The sequence below is a fragment of the Myotis daubentonii genome, chromosome X (genome assembly GCF_963259705.1).
Source record: "Myotis daubentonii chromosome X, mMyoDau2.1, whole genome shotgun sequence".
Classification (NCBI taxonomy): Eukaryota; Metazoa; Chordata; class Mammalia; order Chiroptera; family Vespertilionidae; genus Myotis; species Myotis daubentonii.
Genome location: NC_081861.1, coordinates 42,483,921 through 42,500,589, shown reverse-complemented (window position 1 = coordinate 42,500,589; position 16,669 = coordinate 42,483,921). Strand labels below are relative to the sequence as shown.

Below are 16,669 nucleotides of genomic sequence, written 5' to 3'. Positions count from 1 at the left end.
AAAAGATTTTTAGGTCAAATTAGTGCTTTGGTGGGTGGCCCTGTTTGCATAATGGGAATAGTTGATTCAGTTAACTGGAATCCTGGATCTTACCATCAACTTGCTATAAAGGGCTGGCTAGTCAATCCATATTTGGAGAAGGGTGGATCTTTTAGGCCTCCCTTCTCTATATCAACCCTGTCAGGGTGGGCTTGGTAGCCAGACATATTCATCAATTAGACCTAACCACAAGCAGACAGCCTTAATAAAAGCCTGAGCTACATGAAAATATCTAAACTGTTTTTCTCAGCCATATTGAAACTAAGGTCCTTTTGTTTGAATGAAGATTCTGTCTCTCTCACCTTATCTATTCCCTCTTCCTTCCCTCTCTTCTTCCTTACCTCTCTCTCCTCCTATGTATTCACTTATATATAGGCACAAAATCAGTGGGGTTAGTCATAAGGAATATTGAAACTGAATGGTTAAGAATCTTACTACCTACTGAGTCAACATTGCTGCAGTCTGGTGTTTGTTTGTTTCTTCCTTTTTTCAATTACCAAGACAAGAGTTTGCTGCCAAACCGCATAGCTTCCTTCTATTTTGCTTCTTTAGTGAGAATTTAGGCAATTTTTCAAGAGTAATTTTTAAGACCTCTTTCATTTTTTCTAATCATATTTTTATCAAAATGTAACCTTCTATCTGGACTGATTTTTGCTGACAAAGAGGTAGCCAACAGTGATTACAGATCACAGTAAGAGGATCTTAGCTGCATCTGTAATAGTTTGCCTAGGCTCTATGCTCTGGGTATCCCGGTAGCTTCTTACCTAATATTATGCTATCATGCTATCATTGTAATTGTATTAGACTGGTAAAATATCATTCTTTCTCTTTATTACAAAATATTTTGAGAACCATTTTGTCTGCCCTTTGAAAGAGGTTACAAACATTACCATTGGTCTGAGTTTTGGATCCATGTTGCTATGCATCTGGATGAAAACTGCAGTCAATTATCTAGATTTCTCTAAACATCTAGGTGTACAGTATCATGAATAGGGTCTACCTTTCTCTATAAAGTTAAGAGTTTGGTTTTCATGTCACTCTGGCTAAGAAACACTGTAATTTGGATGTTCTGACAATTACAGTAAAGGTGTGAAAATTCTGGAATTTTATAAACCACCTCATATCTCTTTATGTTGCATGTTTAGAAACAGTCTTTGCCAATATCAGTGCCAGCAGCTAGAATGCTTTACATATTTGGCTTTTTCTCCTTCTGCATTGAATTCAAGTTCTTTGATGTAAAATTTGTTTCTATTTGAGAACAGCAATTTTCACTTTCTAAAAATGGACTGTAATGCTTCATCAAAGTTACAGGATATATTTTAAACTATCTAGATTATTTAAAAAGCAAGAACTTTTTGAAAGAAAAAAAAGATTTGGCATTATAGGTAACCCATATGGAAATGTTAGATGTCTAAGTAAATCTAGTGAACTCTGTTTGATGAGCAGTCAATGGAAATCTCTCCCCGATGCCATGCCTGCCATCTAAGTTGAGTATCTTTCCAGAAGCCCCTGCAGAATATTGTGGCAGACCAAGTTGGGACTGTGCCTATGCATTGAAGGCCATCTCCCATGAGAGTTCAGAAATTCAATATTTGATGGAATGACTCTCTTGTCTGATTACATGGCATTTATTCGTTGCTCTCGTTCCCCAATACACAAACAGAGGTTCTCAACCATCCTGCCATGTGAAACACCTAACAACTCTGCAGGTTCAAGTTACTTTCTTATTAGAAATGTCACCCAGTGTTTCCTAAATTTGCATTTGTATATCCTGTATACAATTGTATTGGTATTTTCCATCATTGTCTGAGATATTGATCATTAAGTATAATAGTCCCCTCCTTATTTCAGGTTTCGCTTTCCAGGTTTTCAATTATCTGCAGCCCCAAAGTATTAAATGGGAAATTCTAGAAATAATTCATAAGCTTTAAATTGCATGCTATTCTGAGTAGCATGATAAAATCTTGCTCTGTCCCACCTGGGATGTGAATCATTTCTTTGTCCAGAATTTCATATTGTGCACTCTCTGCCAATTAGAAGTCATCTCAGTTATCAGAGGGAGAGACCATATTTATATAACTTTTGTTACAATATATTGTTGTAATTGTTCTATTTTACTACTAGCTATTGTTATTAATATCTTACTATGCCCAATTCATATATATATATATATATATATATATATATATATATATATATATATATGTAGGTTTTGGTACTATCCATTGTTTCAGGTATCCACTGTGGATCTTGGAATGGATCTCTAATAAATAAGGAAGGACTACTGTATTAATCTGATATTATTTTTTGTATTATGAATTGATAGGCAAATATAAACTCAAGTCATAGTTGATACTGTTTTTTGCATTATTAATTGATAGGCAAATATGAACTCAAGTCATAGGTAGGAATTGTTTATCATGGGGCTGTCTTCTATAATAAATATCATTTCCATAAGGGTCATGATGGATTTGAACCTGGTTAGAAATAGAGGGCTTGGCCTGGAATAAAATGTAGTACATTGATTGTTTCTTTATTATATTAATTGCCTACATGGTAAATCAAACTTTGGAGATAAGGATGGGTTCTTATTGGGTAAAAATAGGACCTCTGGACATGAACAATTTTGCTAATAACACTTAGATAGTAAAAAGTGGAATTGAATAAAATGTTGAGCACATACACATTAATGGCAAGACTGGGCAGTAATGAGTTTATTAAAATAATAATAAATAAAAGAAAATTAAGCACCAAGTTAGGCAACAAAGAAGGAAAAGACAGGAAATATATGTGTTGGTGGAGATAAACCAGTTATTTCATTCATTCAGCAAATATTTACTTCCTACTTTGTGCCATGTATTGTCATTAGTCTTAGGGACATAGTTATGAATAGAACAATTCAGGAAACTTTCATACTGCCTGAGGGTGGGGGTTGGATGTATACACAGAACCATGAGAAAGGCCTGATAGTGTTTCTCTCAGAGTATAAGTCACACTGTTTGAATCAGAATTGATGGAGGGGCAGAAAGGGGTTGTGTGAGAACATATTTGAACTTAAAACTCAAAAATACGCTGTTATTTGCTTCGGCAGCACATATACTAAAAAAATTGGAACCATTCAGAGAAGATTAGCATGGCCCCTGTGTAAGGATGACACACAAATTCATGAAGCATTCCATATTTTTGTAAAAGAAAAATCTACACTGAAACAGAAGGCAGATTTTCTAGGACTATAGGTAATGATGAACGTCAGGAAATCTCAGAAATAAAGACACAAACAGAAGGTGAACACACAGGTTTGGCCTTGAGGAACAAATAAAACAAATTGTCTCAAAGGTTTGGGGCTCCAAAAAGAGCCTGCAGACTTAAGTGACACTAAGAAGGAAATGGTTCTATTTCCAGAACTGAGCCAACTTCAGCATTATGAGCTCATGTACTTCTCACTTATCTTTAACACACTCACAATGTACTGACAAGGCCAGGAAACTCATTACATAATCAGTGAGTGAAAGTAATATGACTACTTTGTATTTTCATCTCACATACCTGGTACTTTAAGAATCAACATGCTGTAACAGAGATATTTGGTTCCCCAAAATGAACTGTGAACAAAATGGTAGGTGAAGATTGCCACCAGCCAGGAGAATGTTTGGAAAGTCCATGAACCAGAAGCATAATAACAACCCTTAATCTTCCACTAATATACTTATCACACACCAGGCACTAATCTAAGGACATTTTCCACATTACCTTATTTACTCCTCAGAATGAAAAATGAGAAAGGTTCTAGTACTATTTTAGAGAGGTAGAAATTGAGGCAAAGAGAAGCTATATATGTTTCCAGGATCATATAGCTAATAGGTTGCAGATTTTGCATTTAAACCAAAGGATGATGGCTTCAGAATCAGACTTGTATTATGTTAAATTCTCTGCTTTCATTCCCACATGGTAAAACCAAAAACTACTCAAGAAATGCCGCCAAACCATATTGCAATAATTTTATCTTAGTTTCTTCTGACAGGATGGAAATCCAGACATCTTAGAGTTAACACAGAGTAAAAAATGTAATATATTTGTTATAGTGAGATAATTCCTTATAAAAACATGTACTCAACTTACAATTAAGGTTTGTTTGTTTTTCCTGCTAGGTATCTCTGAATGTGTTATGTTATTATGTGATATTTGCACACTCGGGGATTACAACCATTCATGACAAGGTCAATCAAAAGCAGTCAATTTTTGGTCTAATAAACACATTAGACCAATTTTTGGTCTAATGAAAAACTTAAGTTGAACTACCTCTGCTTACAGTTATCTTCTGGTGAGGGTGTTAAATGTTAACTTGGACACACTCTAATGAAGAAATATTAAAATATTAAGTTTGGGGGGGGAAAGACTATTGCAGAATATTGAATCTTCACTGGAGAAGAGCTTTGTTCAGGGGTTTTATATAGTATTCTCTGACCTTTTGGAGTTGCAGGGGAATACATTGAATAGGATTAAAATAATTACCTCTCTCTTGTCAGCACACTGCCTCATGCTGCTTCTTCCCTATTCCAGCTAATTATATTATTGCCATGTCCAATATTCAACAAGTCATATCAGGAAATGGCATTTTATTATTTCTAGAATGCTTTTATTCATGTCTGAATATGATTAAGTTGAATGTTCCTCACTTTCACAAAAATTAATGAAAACCAATTTCATGACCAATTTAGCATTAAATATGTGTTAGTCAAAGAAGTGTTAGCACAGTAGTCCAGAATGGGTCTTTTGTGTAGTTTGAACAGTAGTTTTCAATATATAGTATGGTCATAAATGAATGAGGGGTAGGGAAATTCTGTCATCCAGGCAGTCATAATTTTTGCATTTGCAAGAGAAAGTCACTGTGTTTTTCTTTCTTTTTAAAATTTGTTTTTATTACAAAACATAATCTGTACACTGCATTGTGTGTTCACCACCCCAAGTCAAGTCTCTGTTCATCACCATTTCCCCATTATACCCTTCTCCATTTCCCTCCACTCCACCCAACTACCAGCAAACCACACTATTGTTTATGTCCATGAGTTTTTTCTCTTTTTTTTTACTCAATCTCTCTACACTACCCCACCAAATCCCCATTTGTCTTACAGCTGTCAGCCTGCTCTCTATCTATGAGTCTGTCTCTATTTTGCTTATTAGTTAATTTTGTTCATTAGATTCCAAATATGAGTGAAATCATATGGTCCTTGTCTTTCTTTGACTGGCTTATTTTACTTAGCATAATTTTTTGCAGGTTTATTCATGCTGTGACAAAGGGTAAGATTTTCTTTTTCTTTATGGCTGAGTAGTATACTATACCTGTCAGAATGGTTATAATTAATAAATACACAAACAAGTGTTGGCAAGGATGTGGAGGGAAGGTAACCCTCATGCACTTTTGGTGGAAATACAGATTGGCGCAGCCACTGCGGAAAGCAATATGGAGTTACCTTAAAAAATTAAAAATGGAACTGTCCTATGACCCAGAGATTCCACTTCTGGGAATATATCCGAAGAAACCTGAAACACTAATTCAAAAGAATATATGCACCCCTATGGTCATTGCAGAGTTATTTACAATAGCCAAGATTTGGAAGCAGACCAAGTGTCCATCAGTAGATGAGTGGATGAAAAAATCCATGTACATTTCACAGTGTTTCCTAGAATACTTGCATCAGAGTTTCCTGGGTTGGGTGTTAAAGTTACATATTTTTTGGCCTCACCCACAACTAGAATCAGAATTTCATAGGGTATAGGGGGAGTGAAGTTTAAGAACTACTGCCTTACATAAATATACTAATATGTGTTCTACATATGCATATAGCTTGCCAGGCTGGTCCTGCAACTGTCATATGGATGATTCCAACTAGAAGAGCCCTTAGAAGTTACCTATATCAACCCCTTCTGAACTTACCATTTTACCACAGGGTTTGCTAGATTTAGCAAATAAAAATATAGGACTCCCAGTTAAATTTGAATTTCAAGTAAACAAAAACTTTTTTTAAAAAATATAGCATAGATATGTCCTGTGCAATATTTGCCATATACTTATACTAAAAAACATTTTTATCAAAAATTCAAATTAAACTCTCAGAGTTATGTATTTTATCTGGCACCCTCTGATAAGGAAATTGAGATCAAGAGAGGTGAACTTCAATAGTGTGGTGAAGGCCTGGGGAGGGGTCAGGAGGAGAGGATTAATGGGGTTAAAAGGGGGACCTCTGTAATACTTTCCACAATAAAGATAAATTTAAAAAATAAAGAGAGGTGGGATTCTAAAATGCTATGATGTCTGTAAGATTACTAGGATGTCATAATTTCTTCCTTTTCTACAAATCATTTTCTGCTCTACTGAATATTGACAAGTAAATACTGTTATAAAAATTCATGACTATAGCATCAACTAACTTTCAAATGTGTAAAGACCAAAAGTATTTGTTTTATAATAGAGAAATTAGTATACATAAAAGTGTCTTTTCATAAAACATGCAATGCTATTTAGTTTGTCACAAGTTAAAAAATGATAGCAACATGATTCTAGACAAGTTGATTTCTTATAGGCTTTCCCTTCTTACTTAGAACTTTATAAAAGTCCATTTATCAGCCTACTTATCTACCTACCTAACTAGCTCGCAGTGTATCATTGGTTGACCAAGGGAGCATGGGTGGAATTGTGAGATCTCAATTCTATGAAATATCAGAATTATGAGTTTCCAGGAACTAAGGTAGGTCATCTGAAAATAAGATATTAGAATACAGGTGGTTTAGACATGGAAAGCAAAATTTCCCTTATGCTTTACAAAAAAAATGTGTTTAGAGACAGGGTCAAAGAGTGGCTGCAGAAAGGAGGTCATCAAACCCCCCCTTGTATTTTAAGGATAGAAAGATCCAGACAATTTTAAAAATATTTTCTTCGCCCTGGCTGGCATGGCTCACTGGTTGAGTGTTAACCTATGAACTAGGAGGTTACAGTTGAATCCCAGGTTAAGGAATATGCCTGGGTTGTGGGCTCAATCACTAGTGTGGGACATCCAGGAGAGAGCTGGTCAATGATTCTTTCTCATCAGTGATGTTTTTTTATTTAAAAAGGAAAGCAATAGCCCTAGCCAGCTTTGCTCAGTGGATAGAGCACCAGCCTGCAGACTGAAGGGTCCCAGGTTCGATTCCGGCCAAGGTCACATGCCTGGGTTGCAGGCTTGAACCCCAGTAGGGGGTGTGCAGGAGGCAGCCGATCAATGATTCTCTCTCATCATTGATGTTTCTATCTCTCTATCCTTCTCCCTTCCTCTCTGAAATCAATAAAGAAATATATTTTAAAAAATAAAAAGGAAAGCAATAAAAATATTTTAAAAATAAAGCAATTTGATTTAATTGAATTGCTTCTTAGAGCATTTGATCTAGTTTCATACATTCATCCAAAGTGTATCATTCTCTAAAAATTTCAAATAGTTTTGGAAAAGAGCATTGATGCATACAGGTATCAGTGTTCATTTAATACAACAAGGACCATTTCTTTTCTGCAACATGTTCCATATACATGTCAACTTCAAATAAAATACTCCATTTTTGTCCATACATATAAAAACCTTCAAAGGAATGGTTAGATCCTACCTGGCCTCTTCTCTAAGCTCAATTCAGGTCCTAATAAATGCAATGGAAAAGGTTAAGAAGAAGGTTTTTGTCAGGCAGTATTTATCTTTATTTGCCTAACAAAGTCTTTACCACCTGCTTTTTGTAGCAATAATCTTTTAGGCTTCGAATGAATTTAGTAGGTATCAAAGTGTTTTCACATCCATTATCTCATTTAATTCTGACAACAGTCCTGTGAGTATGCATAGCAACAATTATAATCAGATTTTACAGCTTACACATTATAAAACTAAGGCAAGTTTAAAGAAATGAACTAAGGAGCTTGAGGTTGCATGAGCATTGTGGCCAAAACCCATGTTCTTGACCACCATACCACCAACACCAAAATCATGATTGCCTCTTCTTGCTACTTCTATTTCTCTTCCTCCTATTTTCCTCCATCATTTTCTCTTCCTCCTCCTCCTCCTCCTCCTCCTCTTCCTCCCCCTTCTTCTCCCACAATAGGATTTGTTGAGCTTAATAGGTGCCAGTAATGATGATAAGTGCTTTAAAGACACATTTTCATTTAATCTGTACAATGACCTTATGATTGTCTTCATTAACTAGACGTGAATACTGAGTTGAGAAGAGTGAAATGTCACACAGTTAATGTGTGATGAGCCATAATTAGAACATAGGCCTTCTAATAGCTAGTTTACTATTCTCTGATATGAATATCTGATACATAAAAGCACACTCACTAAGAATAATAATGCATGTTCTGGCATTGAGATGAGATGGAAAAAATATGATGCAGGAAAAAACTTGTCTCTGGAACTTGTATTTCCTCCACTTTGTCCGACTCTTGATTTCCTCACAAGTGTAATGTTCTAATACTATAATGGTATCATAAATAATGGTAAGGGATAAAGGCACTGTCCTGTTATTTGCTTAAAGTAGGGGGCAGGTCAATGTGAATGACAGTATTTCTGACTTGATACAGAATCTCAGAACTTTGCATCTGTAAGTACAGTTCTTATACTTAACACATCTCGAAAATAGGTTTTCCCTAGAGCTGCAAAATAGGCTGAATCTGCAGGAAGGACTTAAGTGGCTTTTGCTGAAGATCCTGACAGTGGATACAGTAAGGCATGATTGACATTATATCATGTATATGGAATGTTGCTTTCAGGCTATGAGATGTGAGAAAATGATAACCTGACATAAACTCAGTTTGAAAGTATCTTCATTCCCCACTGCCTGGCAGATGAGCATACAGACTTATAATAGCCTGTTATAGTTGACTCTAGTTTGCTTTGGATGAACTCTGGATGCCAAACTATCATATCAATATTAGTATTTCCTACATATTCTTTTTTAAATTTAAATTATTTATTGTTTAAAATATTACCTATGCCTCCTTTTTCCCCTGTTGACCTCCCCCCAGGAACTACCATCCCCCAGTACATGCTCTCATCCCCCAACTGTCTGTGTCCATTACTTTTGCTTATATGCATGCATACAAGTCCTTTGGCTGACCTTTTAAACCCCCTTATACTCCTGTGGCTTCCCTCTGAGGTCTGATAGTCTGTTCGATGCTTCTCTGTTTCTGGATCTGTTTCTGTTCATCAGTTTATGCTCTTCACTATATTCCACAAATGAGTGAGATCATGTGATATTTATCTTTCTCTTATTGGCTTGTTTCAGTTAGCATAATGCTATCCAGGTCCATCCATGCTGTTGTGAATAGTAAGAGTTATTTCTTTTTTACAGCAGCATAGTATTCCATTGTGTAGATGTACCACTGTTTTTTAATCCACTCATCTGCAGATGGGCATGTAGGCTATTTTCAAATCCTAGCTATTGTAAATTGTGCTGCTATGAACATAGGAGTGCATATGTCATTTCTGATTGGTGTTTCTGATTTCTTGGGATATATTCCTAGAAGTGGGATTACTGAGTCAAATGGAACATCCATTTTTAATTTCTTGAGGAAACTCATACTGTTTTCCACAGTGGCTGCAAATATCTGCATTCCCACGAGCAGTGCAAGAGGGCTCCTTTTTCTCTACATCCTTGCTAACACTTGTCATCTGTTGATTTGTTGATGATAGCCACTCTGACAGGTATGAGATGGTACCTCATTGTCCTTTGATTTGCATTTCTCAGATGATTAGTTACTTTGAGACTTTGAGCATGTTTTCATATGTCTCTTGGCCCTCTGTATGTCCACTTTCAAAAATTGTCTATTTAAGGCTTTTACCAATTTTGTGATTGGATTGTTTATTTTCCTTTTGTTAAGGTGTATGAGATCCCTGTAAATTTTTGAGATTAGGCCCTTATCATATATAACATTAGCAAATACTCTCCCATGTAGTGGGCTCTCTTGTTGTTTTGTTGATGGTTTCTTTTGCTGTGCAAAAGCTTTTTATTTTGATATCGTCCCATTTGTTAATTTTCTCCTTAGTTCTATTGTCCTAGGAGCTGTATTGGTAAAGATATTGCTATGACATATGTCAACTATTTTTCTGCCTATGGATTTTTATGGATTACTATCTTACATTTAAGTCCTTTATCCATTTTGAGTTTATTTTTGTGTATGGTGTAAGTTGGTGATGTAGTTTCATTTTTTTTGCATGTATCTGTCTAATTTTCCCAACACCATTTATTGAACAAACTGTCTTGACTCCATTATATGCTCTTGCCTCCTTTGTCAAATATTAATTGAGCATAATGACTTGGGTCAATTTCTGGGTTCCCTGTTTTGTTCCATTGGTCTATATATCTGTTCTTGTGCCAGTACAAGGCAGTTTTGAGAACTGTGGCTTTGTAATATATTTTGATATCTGGCATTATGATCCCTCCAACTTTGTTCTTGTTTCACAGGATTGCTGAGGCTATGCAGGGTCTTTTTATATTCCAAATGAATTTTTGTAGAGTTTGTTCTAGATCTGTGAAATATGCTATTGGTATCATAATAGGAATTATTGATTGCTTTTGGTAGTATGGACATTTTAATGATGTTGATTCTACCAATCCATGCACACCGTATATTCTTCCATTTCTTTATGTCTTCCTCTAACTCTTTTTTTCAATGTCCTGTAGTTTTCTGAGTACAGGTATTTTACCTCCTTAGTTTATTCCTAGTTACCTTAATTTTTTTGTTGCAATGGTAAGTGGGATTGTTTGTTTTTTAGTTTTTTTTCCTGTGCGTTCATTATTGGCATATAAAAAGACATAAATTTCTGAGTGTTAATTTTGTATCCTGTTACATTGCAGAATTTATTTATTTATTTATTTATTTATTTAAATATATTTTTATTGATTTCATAGTAGAAGGTAGAGGGAGAGAGATAGAATCATCAGTGATGAGAGAGAATCATTAAATGGCTGCCTCCTGCATGCCCCTTACTGGGAAACGAGCTCACACCCGGGAATGTGCCCTTGACTGGATTCAAACCTGGGATTCCTTCAGAACGTCAAACCTCAGAGGGAAGGTAGGGAAGAGTGTGAGTAAGGGGAGAAATCAACCAAAGGACTTGTGTGCATGCATATAAGCCTAACCAATGGACACAGACTACAGGCAGGTAAGGGTATGAGTGGGGGGCGGGTAATAGGGGATAAGGACATATATATAATACCTTAATAAATAAAGAAATAAAATAAAAACACCTGGGATTCTTCAGTTTGCAGGCTGATGTTCTATCCACTGAGCCAAATGACCTAGGGTCGAATTAATTTATTCAATCTAGTAGTTTTTTTATGGAGTCTTTGGGTTTTCTATGTACAATATCATGTCATCTAAATAGTGACAATTTTACTTTCTCCTTTCCAATTTGGATGCCTTTTATTTCTTCTTCTTCTCTGATCACTGTGGCTAGCACTTCCAGTATCATGTCAAACAGGAGTGGTGAAACTGGGCATCCCTTTGATACAACAAGAGGATATAACCCTGATAAACATATATGCACACAATGCAGGAACACCTAACTACATAAAAGAACTCGTGGAAGATATCAAGGGAGAGATCGACAACAATACAGTCATAGTAGGGGACTTTAATACACCACTGACATCACTGGATAAATCCTCTAGATAAAAAATCAGCAAAGATACAGCAATCCTAAATAACTCACTAGATCAAATGTACTTAATTGACATCTTCAGAACATTTCACCCCAAAGCCACGGAATATACATTCTTCTCAAGTGCACATGGGACATTTTAAAAAATAGAGCACATATTGGGTCACAAGCAAAGTCTTCCCAAATTCAAGAAGATTGAAATAATATCAAGCATTTCCTCAGACCACAATGGCATAATATTAGAAATAAGCTACAATTAAAACAATCCAAAAAATTCAAACACTTGGAAGCTGAAAAGCATGGTATTAAACAATGATTGGATTACCAAAGAGATCAAAGAAAAAAATTAAAAACATCCTGGAAACTAATGACAATAAAAGCACAACAATCCAAAATCTATGGGACACAATGAAAGCAGTCCTGAGAGGGAAGTTTATAGCTCTACAGGCCTACCTCGAAAAACAAGAAACAATGCTGATAAATCATCTAACTCTACAACTTAAAGAATTAGAAAGAGAGCAACAAGAAAAGCCCACAGTTTCCAGAAGGAAGGAGATAATAAAGATGAGAGCAGAAATGAATGACATAGAGACCAAAAAAAACCACACAAAAACAAAAACAAACAAACAAGCAAACAAACAAAACCAATACAGAAGATCAATGAAACCAAGAGCTGGCTCTTTGAAAGAATAAACATGATTGATGAACCTCTAGCCAGGCTCACCAAGAAGCAAAGAGAAAGGACCCAAATAAACAAAATCAGAAATGAAAGAGGCAAAATAACAACAGACCCCACAGAAATATAAAGGATTGTTAAAAAAATACTATGGACAACTCTATTCTAACAAACTAGACAACCTGGTGGAAATGGACATATTCTTAGAAAAATAGAACCTTCCAAAACTCAATCAGGAAGATTCTAAAAGTCTCAATAAGCCGATAACTATGGAAGAAATTTAAGCAGTCTTCAAAAAGCTTCCAGCAAACAAAATCCCAGGGCCAGATGGCTTCACAGGAGAGTTTTACCAAACATTCAAGGAAGAACTAAAACCTATCCTCCTCAGATTATTTCAAAAAATTCAAGAGGAAGAAACACTTCCAAGCACATTCTATGAAGCCAGCATCACCCTAATACCAAAACCACATAAAGACAACATAATGTAAGAGAATTACAGGCCAATATATCTCATGAACATAGATGCCAAAATCCTCAACAAAATTCTAGCAAATTGGATCCAGCAATACATCAGAAAAGTCATACACCATGACTAAGTAAGATTTATCCTGTGGATGCAAGGATGGTACAATATCCGCAAATCAATAAACATCATACATCACATAAACAAATTGAGAGATAAAAATCACATAGTCATATCAATTGACACAGGAAAAGCATTTGACAAAATCCAACACCCTTTCTTGATAAAAACTCTCAGCAAGGTGGGAATAGAAGGATCATACCTCAACATAATAAAAGCCATATATGACAAACCTAGAGCCAACATCATACTCAATGGGCAAAAACTAAAACCATTTCCCCTAAGAACAGGACCAAGACTGGCATGCCCCCTCTCACCACTCCTGTTCAACATAGTACTGGAAGTGTTAGCCATTGCAATTAGACAAGAAGAAGAAATAAAAGGCATACAAACTGGAAAAGAAGTAAAACTGTCCTTATTCGCAGATGACATGATACTGTATGTAGAAAATCCTAAAGACTCGATCAAAAAATTATTAGACTTAATAAATGAATTTGGCAATGTAGCAGGATACAAAATTAATGCCAAGAAATCTATGGCATTTCTATACACCAATAATGAACTTACAGAAAGAGAGAAAAAAAAAGCAATCCCGTTTACCATTGCACCAAAAAAATTAAGGTACCTAGGAATAAACTTGACTAAGGAGGTAAAAGATCTATACGTGGAAAACTGCAGGACACTGAAAAAGGAGATAGAGGAAGACATAAACAGATGGAAGAACATACCATGTTCATGGATTGGTAGAATCAACATTATCAAGATGTCCATACTACCCAAAGCAATCTATAGATTCAATGCACTCCCCATTAAAATAACAATGGCATATTTCACAGACCTAGAACAAAATTTTCAGAAATTCCTCTAGAATAAAAAAATGCCCGAATAGCTGCAGCAATCCTGAGAAAGAAGAACAAAGTAGGTGGGATCTCAATACCAGATATCAAGCTGTATTACAAAGCCACTGTTCTCAAAACAGCCTGGTACTGGCACAAGAACAGACATATAGATCAATGCAATAAAATAGAGAACCCAGAAATCTACCCAAACCACTATGCTCGATTAATATTTGACAAAGGAGGCATGAACATACAATGGAGTAAAGACAGTCTCTTCAATAAATGGTGTTGGGAAAATTGGACAGATACATGCAAAAAAATGAAACTAGATCACCAACTTACACCATACACAAAAATAAATTCAAAATGGATAAAGGACTTAAACATAAGACAGGAAACCATAAAAATACTAGAGGAATCCACAGGCAGTGAAATCTCACACATATGCCGAAGCAATTTCTTCATTGATACTGCTCTTAGAGCAATGGAAACTAATGAGAAAATAAACAAATGGGACTACATCAAAATAAAAAGCTTTTGCACAGCAAAGGAGACCATCAACAAAACAAGAAAGCCCACTGCATGGGAGAACATATTTGCAAGTGTTATCACTGATAAGGGTTTAATCTCTAACATTTACAGGGAACTCATACAACTTAAAAGGAAGATAAACAACCCAATCAAAAAATGGGCAACGGACCTAAATAGATACTTTTCCAAAGAAGACAAAAGAAAGGCCAAAAGACATATGAAAACATGTTCAAAGTCACTAATCATCCAAGAGATGCAAATCAAAACAATGCAGTATCATCTCACACCTGTCAGAATGGCTATCATCAATAAATCAACAAAGGACATGTTCTGTCAAGGATGTGGAGAAAAAGGAACCCGCGTGCACTGCTGGCCGGAATGCAGACTGGTGCAGCCACTGTGGAGAACAGTATGGAGTTTCATAAAAATAACTAAAAATGGAACTCCCATTTGACCCAGTGATCCCACTTCTAGGAATATATCCCAAGAAATTAGAAACACCAATTAGAAAGGATATATGCACCCCTATGTACATAGCAGCACAATTCACTATAGCTAAGATTTGAAATCAGCCTAAATGCCCATCAGTAGATGAGTGGATTAAAAAACAGTGGTACATCTATACAATGGAATACTACTCAGCGGTAAAAAAAATAAGGAGTTCTTACCATTTGCAACAGCATGGATAGAACTGGAGAGCATTATGCTAAGTGAAATAAGCCAGTCAGAGAAAGATAAATACCACATGATCTCACTCATTTGTGGAATATAATGAACAACATAAACTGATGAACAAAAACAGATCCAGAGACAGAGAAGCATCAATCAGACTGTTAAACCTCAGAGGGAATGTAGTGTGGGGTGGGGGTAAAGGGCAGAGATTAACCAAAGGACTTATATACAAGCATATAGGCCTAACCAATGGACACAGTCAACAGGGAGGTGAGGGCATGAATGGGGGTGATAGGGGGTAATGTGGGGATAAGGACACATATGTAATAACTTAATAAAAAAAAGAAAGTGGGCATCCCTGCCTTGTTCCTGTTCTTAGGGGAAATGGTTTTAGTTTTTGCCCATTGAGTATGATGTTGGCTCTAGGTTTGTCATATATGGCTTTTATTATGTTGAGGTATGGTCCCTCTATTCCCACCTTACTGAGAGTATTTATCAAGAAAGGGTGTTGGATTTTGTGAAATGCTTTTTCTGCATCGATTGATATGACTGTGATTTTTGTTTCTCAATGTGTTTATGTGATGTATCATGTTTATTGATTTGCAGATATTGTACCAGCCTTGCAACCCCAAAATAAATCCTACTTGGTCATGATGTGTGATCTTTCTAATGTAATGCTGGATCTGATTTGCTAGAATTTTGTTGAGGATTATAGCATTTTGTTCATCAGAGATATTAACCTGTAATTCTCTTTCTTTTTGGTGCCTTTATCTGGTTTTGGGATTAGGGTAATGCTAACTAAATAGAAAGGGTTTAGAAGAGTCTCTTACTCTTGAATTTTTTGGAATAGTCAGAGGAGGGTAGGTTTAAGTTCTTTGAATGTTTGGTAAAATTCCCTTGTGCAGCCTTCTGGCCCAGGGCTTTTGTTTGCTGGAAGTTTTTTGATTACTGCTTTAATTTCTTCTATAGTTATAGGCCTATTCATATTCTTTTTCTTCTTCCTGACTGAGTTTTGGAATATTGTATTTTTCTAGGAATATGTCCATTTCTTCTAGGTTGTCCAGTTTGTTGGAATAGAATTGGTCATAGTACTTTTTTACAATACTTTGTATATCTCTGAGGTCTGTTGTTAATTCACCTCTTTAATTTCTGATTTTGTTTATTTGGGTCCTATCTCTTTGCTTCTTGGTGAGCCTGGCTAGATGTTCACCGATCTTGTTTATCCTTTTAAAGAACCAGCTCTTCGTTTTATTGATCTTTTGTATTGTTTTGTTTTGTTTTGTTTTTGTCTCTATGTCATTTATTTCTGCTCTAATCTTTATTATTGCCTTCCTGGTGAGCCTGGCTAGATGTTCACCGATCTTGTTTATCCTTTTAAAGAACCAGCTCTTCGTTTTATTGATCTTTTGTATTGTTTTGTTTTGTTTTGTTTTTGTCTCTATGTCATTTATTTCTGCTCTAATCTTTATTATTGCCTTCCCTTTGCTCACTCTGGGCTTTTCTTGTTGCTCTCTTCCTAATTATTTAACTTGCAAAGTTAGATAATTTATTATGAGTTGGTTTTTTTGTTGTTGTTTTGTCTGGTTTTTTTGAAGTAGGCCTGTAGTGTTATGAACTTCCCTCTCATGATTGCTTTCACTGTCTCCCATAGATT

At 35.7% G+C, this 16,669-nt stretch overlaps 1 non-coding gene across 1 annotated transcript; it reads left to right on the top strand.

Moving 5' to 3' along the window:
• Positions 1-3,116: 3,116 nt before the first annotated feature.
• Positions 3,117-3,224, top strand: LOC132225336 (U6 spliceosomal RNA). The gene has a single exon (XR_009450859.1). It is a non-coding gene; the product is annotated as a U6 spliceosomal RNA (small nuclear RNA).
• Positions 3,225-16,669: the final 13,445 nt, after the last annotated feature.